The sequence below is a fragment of the Phoxinus phoxinus genome, assembly GCF_949152265.1.
Source record: "Phoxinus phoxinus genome assembly, chromosome: 20".
Lineage (NCBI taxonomy): Eukaryota > Metazoa > Chordata > Actinopteri > Cypriniformes > Leuciscidae > Phoxinus > Phoxinus phoxinus.
The window spans coordinates 5509277-5527693 of NC_136895.1; the positions used below are offsets into that span (position 1 = coordinate 5509277).

General features: G+C 36.2%; 1 long non-coding RNA gene across 1 annotated transcript in view; it reads right to left on the reverse strand.

Moving 5' to 3' along the window:
- Window positions 1–6948: 6948 nt before the first annotated feature.
- The window catches only part of LOC306988912, a 55623-nt gene continuing 44154 nt past the window's right edge, over window positions 6949–18417 (reverse strand). Inside the window, exons 3-4 of the long non-coding RNA XR_013795524.1 lie at window positions 11660–11748; window positions 6949–7481 (exon numbers count right to left, since the gene is read on the reverse strand). This is a non-coding gene — a long non-coding RNA (uncharacterized lncRNA). The remainder of the gene's footprint in view (window positions 7482–11659; window positions 11749–18417) is intronic.

Genomic DNA, 18417 nt, shown 5'->3' on the forward strand with positions numbered 1-18417 from the left:
AATTTGAGTATATATATATATATATGAATATGAATATATATAAATGTATGTTATCTGGTTGCCTTAAAAATTTTAGTTCATTGAAATAAAAAAATTGAGTTAATACAACAAAGGAGATTGGTTTAATAAATAGAAACTCAAAATATTGTTAATTTGAACCACATTAACTATCTAAGTTGATTTAACAAAAGATAAAAAAAAGTTCTGATAAAAAATCATGAAATATATCAAATTTATGATAAGACTTTATTTTACAGTGTCCTTGTTACATATGTTACATGTACTTACAATAGTAATAACAATAAATTATGCATAATTAAATGTAACTAACCCTCAACCTCAAACCTAATGCTACCCTAACCCTATAGTAAGTACATGTAGTTCATTAATATTACTCAGTAATTAAATATATAATTACACTGTAACAATGACACCGTAAAATAAAGTGTAACCCAATTTGTATGTGTGTGTGTGTGTGTGTGTGTGTGTGTGTGTGTGTGTGTGTGTGTGTGTGTGTGTGTGTGTATGTGTGTGTGTTCTGAAGGATCATGTGAAACTGAAGACTGTAATGATGCTAAAAATCTTTGATCAAATGAATAAATTACAAATTTACAATATATTTACATAGAACACAGCTATTTTAAATTACAATAATATTTCACAATTTTACTGTTTTTACTGTATTGTTGATCAAATAAACGTAGCCTTGGCTGAGCATAAAATACTTATTTTAATAATATCCTATATAACTTTCAATATACTTTAAATCATTTGCAAATACAGTTTACAATTTAAACAACAAAATGTTGAAAACTTTTACAATATAACACTTAATATTTTCCTCACACAGTATAAAATGATTTTTCTACATAAAAATATATATATTTAATTAAAATGTATAGAGCTTTTCGTTATTCCCAAAGCTCTAATGTGGTGTGAAAGCAACCCTAACCTGCGGAATGAACCACTATTAATGACGTATAATTTGCCTATTATAATATAATAAATTTATCATTGCTGTTAGTCGTGTTGAAGTTCCCCTCATTCTTCTCAAAAACAGATGCAAGTGCTTCATAAACCCAGGCAAAGCATGAACGAATCATTAGTGTTCGAAGTAAACAGTTGCTGCTCATCTTCACAGTGGAGTACCGTGATTCAGGAATCAAATAATACGCTATGAATCGCACTCAGGGTTGGATCAAGTGTGAAAATAACCCAATCTTAAGAAACGAGTCTCCCGAGTTTGAACGTGAAGGTTCTTTCTATCAAACCGTTTGTGGGAGAGATAATTTAACTCCGGATATCTTGTTGACGCTTTACTTTCAAACTCTCTCTGCCGTTTCACATTGAAAGAGACGAGATGAGCAGTCGGGTCAATCCCCTTCCCCCGTCGCAGGCCAGAAGCTTGGGGACTCCATCTACAGAGGAGGCATCTATCCGTTCCCTTCTCATTTGTATAATGTCGGGTCACGGATGAAATTGAGTCTTACATGGGGGATTGAAGTTTTAATTCAGGCGCTGCGCTTTGGGGCTTCGGCTCGGCCTTTTCCACCCACTCAACACCCAATCAATTAATGGAGAACGAGACTTCCAGTCTCCTGAAGTCTGCCCGTCACAACGGACGGGAATGTGAACATCAACTAGCAGCTGTTGTTTGCTTGTGTTTAAATATGGATGATATACCTGTGAAACGCTCTATAACAAATACCCGCAGTCACATCCCAGATGTATGCTAAGCAGGATTACCAGCGCAAATATCATTTTGCATAACTGTCCGTCATCCACACAACACGTTTCTGTGGTATCTGTGGCCCGGGGCTATGGGATCAGATGTTTTTCGAACATGCCACAGTTGCACTGCGCATCTGTCAGGTGTACTAGCGCGCTAACCACCTCTGACTATCCCCCACATTCGCGCCTCGGGTGACTGACGTTAAATGAAGTCGGCCGCGCCTGAGGGAGACGGCGAAATAACAGCGACATACGGACAACATAAAGCCGTCCTGATGGGTGGCCCGTGGCGGATATGTCAGAGCGGACGTGCTAAAACACTCTTCTCTGAGCGCTAGGGGACTTTGACTTGAGTAAATGCACCTTCATAAGTGATGATTCACTCGAAGGTGTCACAGACATGTTCCCATCTTCCGCTGCACAGGAGGAAATGACAACATGCCAAATGGAAAAAAAAACTTATGCTGTAAAAAAAAATAGTTGCTGCCTTAAATTAAGTACAATTAAAGATACAATATGTATTTTTTTTCGCCGCTAGGGGTCGCTAACCTCTTACAACAACAAAGGCGTAGGTTGATGACGCATAAGCGGAATTATGGAACTTGTCGTCAAGCTGATGGATCTAATAATGTTTATGGATGAGTGAATACATTGATGTTTTTATCATGACTGTGGTGTGAAGCAGAGATTGCTAATGAGAGACAGATATCAGCGCCACACGCGAGTCCCGCGGATATAACGTTAAAGGAATAAGGACATTAATCTACCGAACTACACACAAGTGCTGAATTACTCACACGGGCCAGATTATTAGACAAATTAAACGTGTGAGGTAACGCAGCGCTGTCTCACTCGCTCTACACGATCACACACTAAACTGCATCTGAGTGTGTTAAAGTTATAATGTTATTCTGTGTGTTAGTTTGTCTATATGAGACTAGCAGAGATCTAGATCAACATTAGAATAACATACTGATCATATTCTAACATTTCATCATGTTGAGCTATATAACATTGATTAGTTTTATGTACATTTGCTCACCTGTCTAATAAAATACATGCAAGAGCGTCTCTGTCGAGTCGAAGTTTGTCGCGGACGCTAGCTCTCGGCGTCTCGAAAACACCACGCTGATATTAATCCTCGTTTTAGTTCTCCTTTTGTCCCAAAGTCTGCTTGCCATGTTCATAATGTTTGAACGAAACAACAACAGCGTGAGCGCGCCGCTAGACGTTACGCAGTTGTCCACGTCTGTCGCCATGGTTACTATGGCAGTACGAGCAGAAACCAGAGATAACGCGGATATTACGTCAGTGACAGGCGACCAGTGAACAGGTTTTCCGGGACGGCCAATTACTTAAAATGGGAATTTCTACTGAAATTAAAAATCTTTGGGAACTTTTGGGATATTGTAAGTACACAACTGCAGGAAATATATCACACTGTGCAAGTGACTTTTGGATATTTTATTACACAATTCTTACATATTGTACCTTTAAGCATTGAAATATCTGAAATGCTTCCAATACAATACCACCAGTGCTTTCTCGCTCTCTCATGATCTCTCCAACGGCGAGTTGACACACAAACCCGCCTCCATACACTCACTCGTTTTACTTTCGGATGAATATTGTTGGTGTTAAATGGCTTGAATTTCAGCACATATGGAACATCATTTTACTGATTCCCGCAGATTTTGTGCTCAGTCACACCAAAAGTGATAAATAAAATATAAAGCATATAAAGCTGCATCTCAGTACTATATATTGAGTATTTTTCGTTGCTTATTGCGCCTTAACAGTCAAATACAGACAAAATAATGTCAAAGTAGCGAGTGTTCACGTAAACACAGTCAGTTCGGTTTTTATTGAACGTAAACAGTTGAGAAAGAAAAAGCTTGTGTAACGATATAATGGATCCGTGCGTCAGGTCTTAAAGTGACAGCAGCCTAATAAACCTGCTGCAAATCATGAGATAATATTACAAATATCAATATGGCAGTTTTTCCCCATGGTATTGAATGTCAAAACTATGGCCAGTGAAAATGCTGAGTGGTGGTAACTCTGGAAAACCACTGAAAGAGTTAATGTCAAGCCCTGCAACCAGCGTAATAAAACGTTGCAGGATTAACGTTCAAATGTTTAGGATGAATCTGAATGTGCTTTTAGCGCCATTCCTTTTTACAACAATCGTCGTAATGATGTTGCCAGATTAACGTTCATCTGCTCTGGATAAAACCAAACGCACTATTAGCGCCACCTACTGGACATTTCCAAACTGCCGCGATACATTCTACAAAAGTTACTTTACTTTTCCACTTTCAAAAAGCTTGATTTGGGAGATGAGTGCAGTGAAGTGGCCTGGATGCCATCACATATCCCTTCCTGGGAATGCCATTCCTTTGTTTGGCGAGTCCAGCAGCGGTCCGAAGTGGCCAGGAACTGGAAGGCAGTGTGTGTTTTGTGTGCGTGTGTGTTGGGAGGGGTGTTTGGCTGGCTTGTAACTGTGTTTGACCCCTCGCCGGGCCATGGCTAATGCAAGTGTGGGCTAGTGAATGGACTGAGGTCAGTGCCCAGTGACACATGACCTGCCACGGTTAATTCCAGTCGAACAATGGATCCGGCCCTGCCGGGAGATCATCCCATTACACCTCCATGCCAAATTAATTGTTTGTTTTCATGGGCCGCTCTCGGGATGACCCCGCGGTCAACTTGCTTTAATAACATTCGGTGTTAACCTGGGAAAACGTAGAGTGCAATCTGGTCCTAACACGGATGGAGCTCAGGTTTGTCAAATGGACGCTCGGCGCTTGCTCAAAAGCCAGTCAATTACGTGAGGTAATATCCTTTTTCACAAAAAGTACTTGAGAAGTGACCGCAAACGCCAGAATGTGCCCAAAAATAAATGCAGGCAGTGGTAAAAGGAAGCAGTGGAAGCTGATGGAGAGCAGCGTGTCACAGCACTTTGTGTTTAAATAAAGAGCGTGTTGAATGCGGAGAGCGCGGCGCTGGCCTGGGAGCTTCGAGAGTGAGAGAGACCGCGGCGTGACAGAGTTTCAGCACCGCAGGCCGGCAACACTGATACTGCATAAGAGCTCTACGGTTACACCTTCCCTTACTCTATTGTATTCCAATGGGACGCCCTACACTAAGATTAATTATGACTCATAAACTGTCCTCATTTACATACACTGTAAAAAAAAGTTGATGCCTTAAATGTTACATTTTACAATCAGCTTGGATGTTTAAGTCATTTAAACTTAAATTACATTAAACTGACTTAAAAGTGAGTTGAATATTGTATAACTTATAAAAAACGTATTGCTTAACTTATTTTGATGAGTAAAAGCAATGTAAAAACATATGTTGTCATAACTTATTAATCATATTTTTTAGAGCTGTGAAGCGATTAATCACGATTAATCGCATCTGAAAATAAAGTTTGTTACATAATATATGTGCGTGTACTGTGTATAATTATTTTGTATATATAAATATACACACATGCATATATATATGAGAAATATTTGCATTTATATACTGCATATATATTTTTATATTATTTATATTACATTTGAATAGAAATATTGTATATATAAATAACACATTTTCTTAAATATATACATGCATGTACGTGTATTTATATATACAAAATAATTATACACAGTACACACACATATATTATGTAAACACAAACTTTTATTTTGGATGCGATTACTCGCGATTAATCGTTTCACAGCTCGAATGTTTTTGTTTAACAGTGTAGAGAGCAGTAGAAGGCAGAGTTCTTACACATTAAGACATATACACTTCCCCTCCATTATTTAGAATAATTGTTGATCAATATGGGTTTTAATGGATAAACTGGATCAGGTCTAATCATTTATGCAAATTATAATTAAAAAAGCAATTCATACTTGAATTCATTGACTTGAATGCACCTTTACTATGTTCAGCATGCTATATTTCTCAATTAAACATTAAATCTAAATATTTTTTAGTCAAAACATGTCAGGGTTGTGCAACTGTCCTCATAATGAATAAAAAAAAATGGAATTCTTGAAAATAAAACCTAATAAAGTAGCTTTGCATTGTCTTTTATTAGTATTGTTGTTAGTACAATTAGTACAATTAGTATTACTTTGAAAAACAAACATTTTGTCATTAATATTTGAAAACTTTGTCCACCAAGTAAAAGTCATGTGGTGCAACCAAGATGTAGAAACAAAATTAGATTGACAAATCTCTTATAATAACAGAAGACAGCAGGTTAGTTCAGCTAGTACAATATCATGGGGTGCGATTCCCCAAAAACAGAATGATATTTAGCATGCATAATATTTGCAAAGAAAGAACAAAACTCTAAAAGTAAATATTAAAAATAAGATGTGTACATGCATTTATTCAAGGTTTAATGAAAATATAACACTTTTTACTTTTTAATTACATTTAAATGTTTCTTTAAAATTGTATAAACGTTTTTCAAAACCATAAAAAAACAAGATATATACAACAGATTTGTTTAAATATAGTTTCCTTTTCTTTATCATGAACTCTCTTATAAGTCTTTGACTCGTTTACTGTTTACACATTCTTGAATACTTGATTTACAACTGTCAAGTGATAAACTATTTTAATATAATTACTTACATGAAATGCCTCAATTAATTGCAATTATCAATATTAGCTGACAAAATAGCCCTACAATTAAGATAATTGAAAAACAAAAAGTTGGTAAATATATTGTTTGTTTTATTTCCATTGAACATAAGTCATCTATACAGTTCACAGCAGTTCATTTTACAAATGAGTATTACTTACAAAGTAACAAACTATTTTTTTTCTTCAGCGGGCAGCATGACAAAGCATCTTTTTCTTTCAAACACAAAGCTTTCCAGCTGAATGAGACAATCAAACACTCTCCTAAACCATCCTAAATAGTCTTGAAAAGTGCAGCTGAGTTTAGTGAATCAGTTCATTTTCAAAGAATCAATTCAAATAAACGATTTACTGACTCAGTCACCACAGTCCCTTTATCTTTTTGTTGCAAAGTCTTCAGTTTAGAAGTTTCAAGATTTTATTTAGCTTCAATTGATCTATTGAAGTTTAATGATACTCTAAAAATTATATGACAAATATGTTATAATAACATATATTTTTACATTATTTCAATTAATAATAAAAAAAGTGTAAGTTATACAAGATTCAACTCATTTCAACAAGTCAGAATAATGTAATTTAAGTTGAAGTGACTTAAACAGGCAAGTTGATTGTACTTTTCAGTGGATGTAGTGCAGTTAACAATCAGTAGATTATAAATCTGTAAGGATGGTTTTATTTTGTGTTAATAAAATAAAAACGTATACAACTTTATTGTGTTTGAATAAACATATGAAGTGCATTAACTTCTCTCTCAAAAATTAAAGAAATAAAGATATCTCATTGATGTATCAAACTAAAAAAAACAAGACTTTGTGGCATCAAAAAGAGAAATGAATCATGATAAGTTACTTACAGTCAACAGAAGAGGACCATCAAAATAAAGTGTTACTACATATTTTTTTTTTTATAAACATGGATTTGAGTTTATTTTGGTATAAGGACTCAGAGAACAAAATGACTATGCAGCCTGGGTCCAACGTATGCGTTTACTGAGAGGTCAAAGTTGACGCGGCAAGTGTGCAGATCTGGTCCTTCGGGAGACGACAGATCAGGAGAACTCAGTCCACCGGTTTAGTCAGAACCTGCGAAACCTAGAACAAATACTCTGATTAGGAATCTGAGCAGGTCTGAGAGTGATGGAGCTGATATCTCTACCTATCACTCCAGTTATTTGCGTTCAAAAGACTATAGTTTAGACTGCAAACACTAGTTTAGCTCCAATCCTCCTGATGGAAGGGGGGAAGGTCATAGTGGTCAGTTGGTCACATTTGACGGATGTTGTGAGTGTAAATGTTCAGAGAAACCATTGAAAACAAGCACCAATGGTCACAAACATGAATGATCATTTATTTAGTAATATAATGTAAAGCCACTCCATTTACTAAAGGAAAACAATTCAACAAGGAGTCTATCTCGGCTCTCAAAAGAGTCTCTCCGGAGTGTGTTTAGTAAATTAAGGACCCTGGAATTTTCTCATAATTGGCCATTTTATCATTTTGTTACAGGGAGCTTATTCTGAAGGGGTTCCCAATATGATTTATGAAATACAATTAAGCGTGAATTCTTTCAGCGGCTCATTGCGGCGCGTATCTGCCGCACTACACTGAAATAATATGTAAATACCGTTAAGTACTTGGAAAAACAGTGATGAACGGGAAGAACATGTGACCGAAAAGAGAAAATTGTCAGTGGGCTGTGGATTTATTCCCCCCTCCCAATAAATATTCCCGGGGCTTCCCTCCCATCATCTCTATTTTTAAAGTGGAGAGCGAAACTGTCTCCAACTGATACAGAAACTCATTTCATAGAGTGTGTTCAAAGAGATATGCCTACTGTGGAGATTGAACGCTCAGCACGAGCCAGTTCCTCTTTGTCAAACAAAAGACACTAATGACGTTGATCTCTTTCCAGGCCAAATTGCTTAGTTAAGATTATCACATTTTTGGTTGGTCAGAAAAGGACTGTTAATTTAAATGTACTGTAGCTATAAACAGCATGCTAATATTGCACACAAATAATCAGTACGAAAAGAATTGAACAATTTCATAGGAATTAAATGACACTTTTTTTTAAGTATTAGTGGAGTTTGCTAAATCCCTGTTAATATTGCTCATACTTATTGACTGTTTCAACTCGTCCTGAACCATTTCTGCTACAGACATGAACGAAACCCCAAATCAAACGACTGGTTGTGTTCGTTTTCATCGGTCGCTGATAAAATACTAAAAGAATTCCACATCTAGAGATTTTGGGGCGAATTGTTTTGACCACTCACATTTTCTGCAAATAACGTTATTTTCATAATGATATAAAATGCGTAAAAATATATTTTAAGTTATTATATTACAATATATACATTTTTTTTCCATTTTCACTTTAATTTGTGTTCAAGTTTTAGTAATTTTGTTGTGGGTTTTTGTCATTTTTATTAGATTAGATTTAAATTAGATTATTTAAATTAGTGCTGTCAAATCGATTAATCGCGATTAATTGCATCTAACAAAAGATTTTGTTTATATAATATGTGTGTACATTTATATAATATAATATGTGTGTATATATATCTTGGTGTGTGTGTGTGTGTGTATGTATGCACACACACATATATTATATACACACTCTTTATATAACGCTCAATGCGATTAATCGATTTTACATAATTCATGACAAACATTAAAAAAAAAAGAGAAATATTGTCTTGGCAGTAGTTGACAATTTTACTGAAATATATGTTTATGGTCAAACTTTAGTTTAGGGTCCAATTATCACTATTATCTAACTATTATCTATGATGTTTGCCTCAATAAACCCTGTATTAACAGTTAGTAAGGTAGTTGTTAAGTTTAGGTATCGGGTGGATTAAGTGATGTAGAATATGATTATGCAGAATAAGGCATTAATATGTGCTTTATAAGTACTAATAAACAGCCAATATCCTAGTATTATCCATGCTAATAAGCAACTAGTTTATAGTGAGAATTGGACCCTAAACTAAAGTGTTATCTAGTTTATTAATACTTATTTTGAGTTAATGTTTATTTCTAAAAAATGGCAACAGTTTGTGGGTTCCTCTGTCTATTAATTCAAATATATTGACAAAACATTGTTTCCCCATCATTCTTTAGCCTTTGAGAGCAGCCTTACCACACATACACACTCTCGGAAGTCTAGTGACAAAGTGTCGTACATGTTCAACAGCCATCCAAAAGAGAGCAGACAGTTATAAACTACAGTTTTGTTCACTTTTCTCTCTCTCTTCTTACCCTAGAAATATGGAGGCAACGCCTTGAGGCTTTCCAGTCCCCATTGTGAGGGCTGCCAGTTCTGTTTGGGCCCATTGTTCTCGTCTAATCAGCCGTGGCAAATGTGGAGCCCTCCAGCTCATTACGTATTCGCACTCTGAAGTGACCATGGGAAGTTTTTCGGAGGCCCAGCCCCGGCATGGGCTGATGAATTACCTGCCTAGACGACACCTAGTGAATCCGCGCAGTTGCCGTGGCAGTGCTTTCTGACGGGACCGTCGACTCATCGCTCATCCCGGTGGTCAAACAACCACCCCCTTCCCTACTCCAACAAGCTTGAGTTTCACTATTGCCGTCTCGTCTTTCAGCACCTCTGCCCCCCTTGCACACACTCTACGCTCTGTTTACCAACTCCTGCTAACGATGGCCGCCCTGACGAGCTCATACAAGGGCTGTTGGCAGTGGCGTCCAACATTTATCCTTCGTGCACCAAGACAAAATGTGATACTGAAACTAAAGGATACAATATACCTTAGACTTTAATAAAAGTGTTAAAGCTCATCTACTACAGCTGTGGTTCTCAACTGGTTGGTTGGGACCTCAAAATGGCTCACAAGTGAAGGGAAAATGCAAACAATACAATGCAACTAACCACATAATTGGTGTATGGTTAGGATAAATAAATGAAAGCACTTCCCAAATATTGTGTTGATGGTGCAAATCTGTCGAGTTATTGGGTCAGTTAGGTAAATGGATCAATGACATTCAAGAATGTCTAGGAAAAAGGTTTTAAAACTCTAGTTAAAGTTCATTCAAATGTATATTCATGTTGGTTTTATGTGACCAAATGTATAATATCATATTCAAGAAATTATCATGATAACTCTAAAATGGCATGTGGTGTAACCATCAGGTAGAAAGTAATAACATATTTTCCTTAAAACTTAAATACATGTAAATGTACACATAGTCATTATTTTCAAAAGGTTTTGTATATTTATTTTCAAGGTATTTTTTGTTGCTGCGTAAATATCATGAATTATTCATTCATAAATATCCTTAGGTTTTTAGGCAGTCACACAACTTTACATTCTACAACCTGAAATATCCCTGATTAGTAATAAAAAAGGTAATTAAAGAACCCTAATAAGGTTTTCATATTAAGAATTTAATTATTTCAATCAGGCTTTTTTTTCTTCATTGTAAAATCATAACAGTTGTGTAACCCTGGCATGTTTTACTCATTAACCCATAAAATATATAAATAAATATTTAATATGGAAATTGAAAAAATGCTCATTAAAAAAAGGTATAGGTTCGTCATTATATGTGTGAATAATATTTGTAATGTATTTTTTAATAATTTAATAGATATAATAAAAACATTTAGTCACATCATTGACTTTAATGCCAACATGAGTATACAAACCAGATTTAATTAAATACGGGTTAAATACAGGATAAATATGCTTTGTGCTGCCCACAACAGGTTGTGTGGTGAATGATTGGCTTCTGTGAATGTATAAATTCAAGAGATATTTACACTATCAGAAACAAAATTATGTGCAAAATGTGTTCCTTTATGGGTTCAACAGTTTGTCACTAAGGCAGACCCCTTAAAATGACACCTTTGTACCCTTTTTTATCCTTAAAAGTTTCATATTAGTTCCTCAGAGGAGTACCCTTAAGGTACATTTTAAGGGCAGATAAGATACAAATATGCCTCTTTGAGGGTACTGGGACAAGGGACAAGTTGTTGTACCCCTAAAGGTACACATTTTAAATTTCTTTCCAGTGTAGAAATAAGTACATTTTTGCATGATAAACAATCTTGGAACTGTGTGTATCTTCAAATAACAATTTGAGTTATGCTCTAGTTTTAGTAAAATCCCCTGTACATTCATGGCTCTAGAGGTTGTTGAGGTTGGACAGGTTCTGGGACCGCTGTGACCTTATTTTAGTCAGTAGTAGGGGGCTATGGCTGCCAGTTGTATGGGTTAACATGACAATAATTTGAGCTGACTCACCCATCCCGTTCTCTAATCCCCTGGATATACTGCACTCATACAGGTGTCCACACAATCCAATTATCACCGCCATGCTTGAGTAGAAAATACTAGAAAAAAGAAGAGAGAAAAAGAAGAGGGAAAGATCAAGTCAAACATCGACTGTCATTCAAGTGTGCATGTACAGCGGTATTATTGTAGACTGTAGAGGTGTGTCTATTATTGTACATTTACATGCTTGCTGTAACTTATGAATGAGTAGTCTGATAATAGAGTAGCTTTCTGCCCTGTGCTTTGAGTAAACCAACTTCCTTTTGAATACCAGGCTTGTAGCACACTTTTGTGTACAGGGGAAACTGATATCAACTTCCCTTTCGTTTTATTGCCTCATTTCCATTACTGATATGTGACACTCAACAAAACACCAAAACAATGTGGGAGGCACAATAGCAGGTGCATTCATGAAATCTGTGATTTGAGCCAAGGAAAATCTCATCTGCCCATCTCGCAACTCCCAACTCGTAGAGCACGTCTGAAAGCGAAAGTGTCCCCCCACTAAAATAATGGCAGAGGGCTGATTTCAAGCATGTAATGTGCTTTCTTTCTCCTCCTGCTGTTGTTGAAGGAGGGGGCGTGTGTTTCCTTTCCTGTAGGATCCCACTGTTTGCCCCCCATAGGGACAAAGACCCTTAGATAGAGGCTATGCCTTTTGGTACACTCCCCCTTCGAGGACCATGTCTAGGACTGCGGGAGGAAGTGTGAAAGAGCTTCCTGAGCCAGCATCCAGCATGTGGGCCAAAGTCGACTGGAAGACCCTCTCGACAGATGGAGTCAATCCCACTTCCCCCTCGGATTCCATAATCCAACTTTCTCTTACAACACTTCCCTTCAACCTTATCCTTGTATTCCTCGACGGATCTTTGGTTGGATTCAGGAGTGAAGCTGCTCTCTTTGTTGACTTTTATTCTGACCTTCTGAAGTTAGTCATTTGTCATTAGTGCCTTGTGTTGTTTGAATTGTGCTTTACTTTATATCTCTCCCATTCTTTGAGCCTTCTTATACTCATATCCCTGTAAAGTCCAAAGTACACCAAAGTATCATTAATTATTGGAAAACAATGGGATGTATGGCCCCAATCACAATGGTCCATGGAGAAACATAACAACTGTATAAGCAAATATGAGTCTTAATTGGTCTGTGCTAAACCGCCATGAGCTCAGTTAATGACAGCAAATATCCTTATGGGAGTTCTGTTTGAGTCCCTGCAAAATTGGTATAACTCTGTAAATATAAACCCACGTCTCTCGGGGCGAGTTTAGGATGAGGTTTAACTGCTGAGTTACAGTAAGTTGCTCAAAATTATATTTTTTAAAGTTGCAATGGCTTGTTTAGCAATAGATTGGCGAACATTTTGCAGATTTTACAGAAGGAAATTGTTCCTAGGCTATATTTACCATAGCACAGGGTCCACTGCTTCAGTTTAAAAGGTTAGAAAAAGGAACTTTATAAAAAAGCAAACAGCGGTTGGAAAAGAAAGGAAATAGTTCACAAGGACTTGATACATTCCCAAAAGTTAGTGCACGCCCCCCCTTAGACAGTTACTGACAGGAAGTTGAGGACGACACACAATGGCCCAACATGATCCAGCAAAGACACCTCAAATCAACAGGGTTCCTTCTGCTGTCACCCTAGAAATGCATTCAAATGTCAGCATACTTGAGGACATGTGTTCCTCTTGAAGCACCTCCGGAATTCACTTCACTGTACAGAAGAATTTGGGGTAGAGGAATTGGAGGGCTTCTATTCACGGATTCCTTAATTCATCTGGTCTCTTACATTCTCTCTAGAAGAGAAAATGTAAGAATTCAGTGATGAGGAAGCCATTGTAATGGTAGGACTCTAAGTACTAACTTTTTATGATAGGTTATGAGGAGTCAACTAACCAACTTGCTGTGATTATTTATCAAAACTTAAAATTAAATATAAGAAATAATGTGTTGTTTAAACTTAAAATTTGTTGAGATAACTTAAATATCCAACTTAACTATACTAAACTAAAGTTAATTAAACGTAATATTTTAAGTCAGGCACGGACACATACTTTTTTAAGTTGTTATAACTAATTGCAGCAAAATTTGTTACTGTGATAAATATGTGATATATATAGCATGAAGAGAATTAAGTCAACTTTTTGAATGAAGTCAAACATTTTATGGCGTGTTTCTGTTATTGACTGACAATTGCACAATAATTAATGAAAGGCAATTTAACAAACGATCAGCATAAATTGAAGGCAACAGAACAAATTATTTCATGGTGTATACATACACTATTTTAATAATTATTGATAGTTAATTAAAAATAAATATGATTTCAAAATGCTATCATAAAATTAAATCATTGTTTTGCATTTCAGTAATGAGACTTTTGGGTGGAAATGTGCTTAATTGTCATGAAAATTGCAAATAACAAAATACTTTGAGAAAAAAATATTTGCCCCTTGACAGATTTGGTCAATTTTACCCTATAAGTTTTATGATCAACAATTGCTGAAAGTAATGAAGACTTATATTATGGAAAAAAGTGAAGTATCACAACAGCCCCTGAATTGTTTGTTTTCCAGTTTACATAACTGGAACTGGTCTAAAGAAGAAGCTATATCAGTTTTTGCTGTTCCTCTTGAACACCCTATTTTGACAAAAGGAAGCCCTTGTTTGCTCCCCAAGACAAACCTCTATTGGAATCTCTGTTGAATCACAGAGCGCCCCACAGACAGTTTCGCCTTTTGACAAAGTTTGGGGCCGCAGAGAAAGAGCCGCCTTGTGTGAGGCTTCACAGTACAGCTGGCCCCCTTTCCTCCAGTAGTTTATTAGACACGGGCCTTTAATGAATGGGAGTCGCTGTTACAGTAAGTGACAATTACTCGACTTATCTTGCTCGCCACCAGCGATCTCACATATCCACGGCCATCATAATTCCTGCTATCATAAAGAGGGCTTGTTGGGCACTGGCAGCATCCACAATAGCTGTCCTTCAGAGTCAGTTCATGCCATCCCTGACTGTGTTTTCTGGTTTTATTGGGGTACAGTTGCATGAGGCTTCCTTGTGGATGGGCGAAACTTACTGAGGGATGCAAATAAACAGGTCCAAGTAGGGTTAAGCCCTTTACAACTGACATGAGCGGAAACTGCACAGCCCTGGCACGTCTACAGCAGCCATCTCTTGTTTCTAATTGCTTAGAAAAAAGAAAAGGAATGAAACGCAACCGGTAAACATTGCAACGGCATGAGTCAATCAGGTCTGGGTAGGTCTCTTGGTCTACTAGGTTATCAGAGCTTGCCGTTTGATATTGTGATACATAGTCAAAATATAATTGTCACTCTGTATTAATTATTTACCCCATTGGTGGGATTTTCCGTCATTTATGACACAACTCTTCCGCCACTGACAGAATTTCCTGGATTTCCGTGTTTTCACTGTTATACGGTAAGGGGCGCTATTACACATCTTCTGAAAGAGTACATCATCTTTTTTATCAAAACACAGGCGAAGAAGCAGCAGAAACAAGCAATAAAAGTATTGATTACGCACATTGTAGTCAAAAAGAAGACAAAAACGACTTTCTCAGCTTTTTGTTCAAAAATGTTGCTTCATTTTATCCACACTTATTCAAGCGTTAATAAAAAATGAATGAAGCTAGAATAAAAAGTTTGATAACACTTTATAGTAAGTATAGTGTAATAAAGTATTTACAAATAGTTAGTTAATAGTTTATAAACTATAGTTGATACATTAATAGACTAGAAATAGTGAGTTCTTCATTCATTGTCACTGTAATTAACAAAGTGTCGATGTTTAATTAGCTTTTATGTAAAGAGTTAGATCATGCTTTGTTAACGACGTATTAACTTTAAATAGTTCTCACTTTAGATATGTCATGTAAAATGGGGAAATTACATTAATTAAGTACTTTAAACCAAACTTTAATGGACATTAATTGAGTTAATTCAGATGTTTCATTAAAATTCTGGTGGCCATGAAACTTTTGTGAAACTTGACAACTTAAAAAAAATGTAATAATAAAAAACAGTAATGACAAAAAAAAAATCATAAAAAGCACATGAAATTATTTTTATTATCTAAACATACACTATATATAAATTGTCTCTACAACAATTGTTGTAAATAGTAACTGAGATTTCAAAGATTTGGCCAAAATGGTTTATTCTCTTCCTCATACAAAGTTATCGATTGATTTGATTACAAATGAAAAAGGATTTACTTTAAAACAATTTTCATTTAGGAATTACTATTAAATTTTCCAAATAATTACAAAATAATGGCCAGTATCATTTAATTAAACATGCAAATGTATGTAGAAAGACTGAAATAGTAAATTCTTTGTTTCATTTACAATTTCAAAATGAACTCTTATGGAAAAGAGCTGCGTAAAGATACTTCAGAGAATCTCTTTCTGTGTTTCATAGTGATAATAACAGGTTTGGATGAGTACATTTCATTTTTGGCTTAACTAGTCCTTTAAAGCAAACCCTTAATGGATTTGAGGACTCGTTCCTGTAAATCTGTCTCTGGTCTGGTGGCATATTAACTGTAATTTCGCTTTCTCACCATTAGAAATCGTCATTCAGTGTGTAATCCTGATTTGCAAGTAAAAACACGAGAGGCTTTGGTGTGTCAGAGCGGCAGTATTAGACAAACAAAGGTGTGTGTCACGTTTGAATGCGCAAATTCTGTTAACGTTTCAACCTGCGGATGAGAAATTAATAAAAGGCACGCATACCCGTCTACGATGACATAACATCTGTTTTTGTTCTTCTTTTTTTTTTTTTTGCATTATATTTTGAGAGGAATGAAATATTTTGCACTCAAAATTTCTTTCTGACGACTTTTTTTTCCCAGTTAATTTTTTTAGCAGTGAATTTGTTTATAATATGATAATGGGACAACAATCTCTTTCTTCCAAATTGCATATCTTTACTTTTTTGATCAATGACAAAAACATATTTTAGTGTACTGGTTTTATTTGTCACAAAATATTAATTAGTATTCCTGAATCAACCAAACTAACGGTACATTAGGTTACAGTAACACAAGTTATTTTAAGTCTGACACATGAAGTAACAGTCTGAAAATCACATATAGCGAGAATATATATTTAGAGACCCAAACTGAGCAACAATATGCAATTTGGTGCAGATGCTGATATTTATATGGCCAAAAAGTATGAAATTCTGATCACTTAGATCTTTATAACTGACTACTTACATAAAATGCATATAAATATCAGTCATCACTCTGCATCTGCCAATAATGTGTCTTGATATGTATTTAAATGCTCAGTTTTATGATCAAAGCTCTGCAGTTTTAAAACATAATGCAATGCAAAACAATGAAGAGTGAGAGATTAACAGATAAACCTTCCTCAAAGGCCGGATGATCATATTCGAGAACATGATTGTTCTATATGGAAACCTAAGATTCAGTCCAGTACGTGATCTTGACTTATTACAAACAAAATATGTTATTCTTACATTCACCTTAAGAAAAATCAATAAAGACTTGAAGCATGAGCTGAAAATTGGCATTTTTACAATTATACTAAAAGGCCTTTTATTACTACAAAAGTATAAACTGTCAGTCAGACGACAGAAGGCTTTTTTTTATCACATGTTGATCACGTGTGTATTATATATGATACAGTGGGTTTAATCAGGTTATATCTGGTAAAAGAGCCCCTAATGTAACATGTGCAGTCAAATTATGGATTTTTTGTGAATTTTATTAGTTTATAATTGTGTTATCATTGTGTTAATATGCCACTGAGAGACACTGCAGCAGTGGAGTGTGTGTGTGTGTGTGTGTGTGTGTGTGTGTGTGTGTGTGTGTGTGTGTGTGTGTGTATGTGTGTGTGTGTGTGTGTGTGTGTGTGTAAGTGTGTGTGTGTGTGTGTGTGCGCATGTGTGTGTGTGTGTGTGCGTGCTCTGGTATGTTTGTCCCTGTGAAAAGAGGGCCTGTGTTCGTCCCAGCCCGGGCCCCTGTAATGCTGGACTTCTCTTTTGTTGTCCTGTGTGCTGACATCACACACTGCTGATGGGCTGAAATCCCTCTTTCTCCAGCACCAGCACTTTCGAAACAAAACTGCCGTGGCACTGATGAGTAATGCCAACTTGCCAAAAATACCTCATTAATCATCACACTAGCACACACACACACACACACACACACACACACACACACACACACACACACACACACACACACACACACACACACACACACACACACACACACACACACAAATCCTAAAAAATCCTAGAGGATACCATAATCACAGTCTGCGCTAACAACATGCTGAATGTAATATTATAAAATGAATAGATACATGCTAAAATATCCCATATAGTCACAGCTATGACATGACACATCTGTTCACCAGCTGCTGTATATCCAACGCTATCTCACGACCAATTAGTACGAATTTGTACGAGTGATTAAAAGGTGGCTAATTCGTACGAATTTGTACGACCTCACTCGTACAAATTTGTACGATTTGGCTAAACCCACGTGATGGGTTTAGGGGCGGGGTCAGGGGTAGGTCATTCGTATGAATTCATACGATTTTGGCAACTCGTAAAATATGTACGATTTAGCAAAAAACTTACAAATTTGTACGAGTGAGGCCGTATGAATTGGTACGAATTAGCCACCTCGTAAAATTCGTACGAATTGCCGTGAGATCGGGTTGGTATATCCCTGCG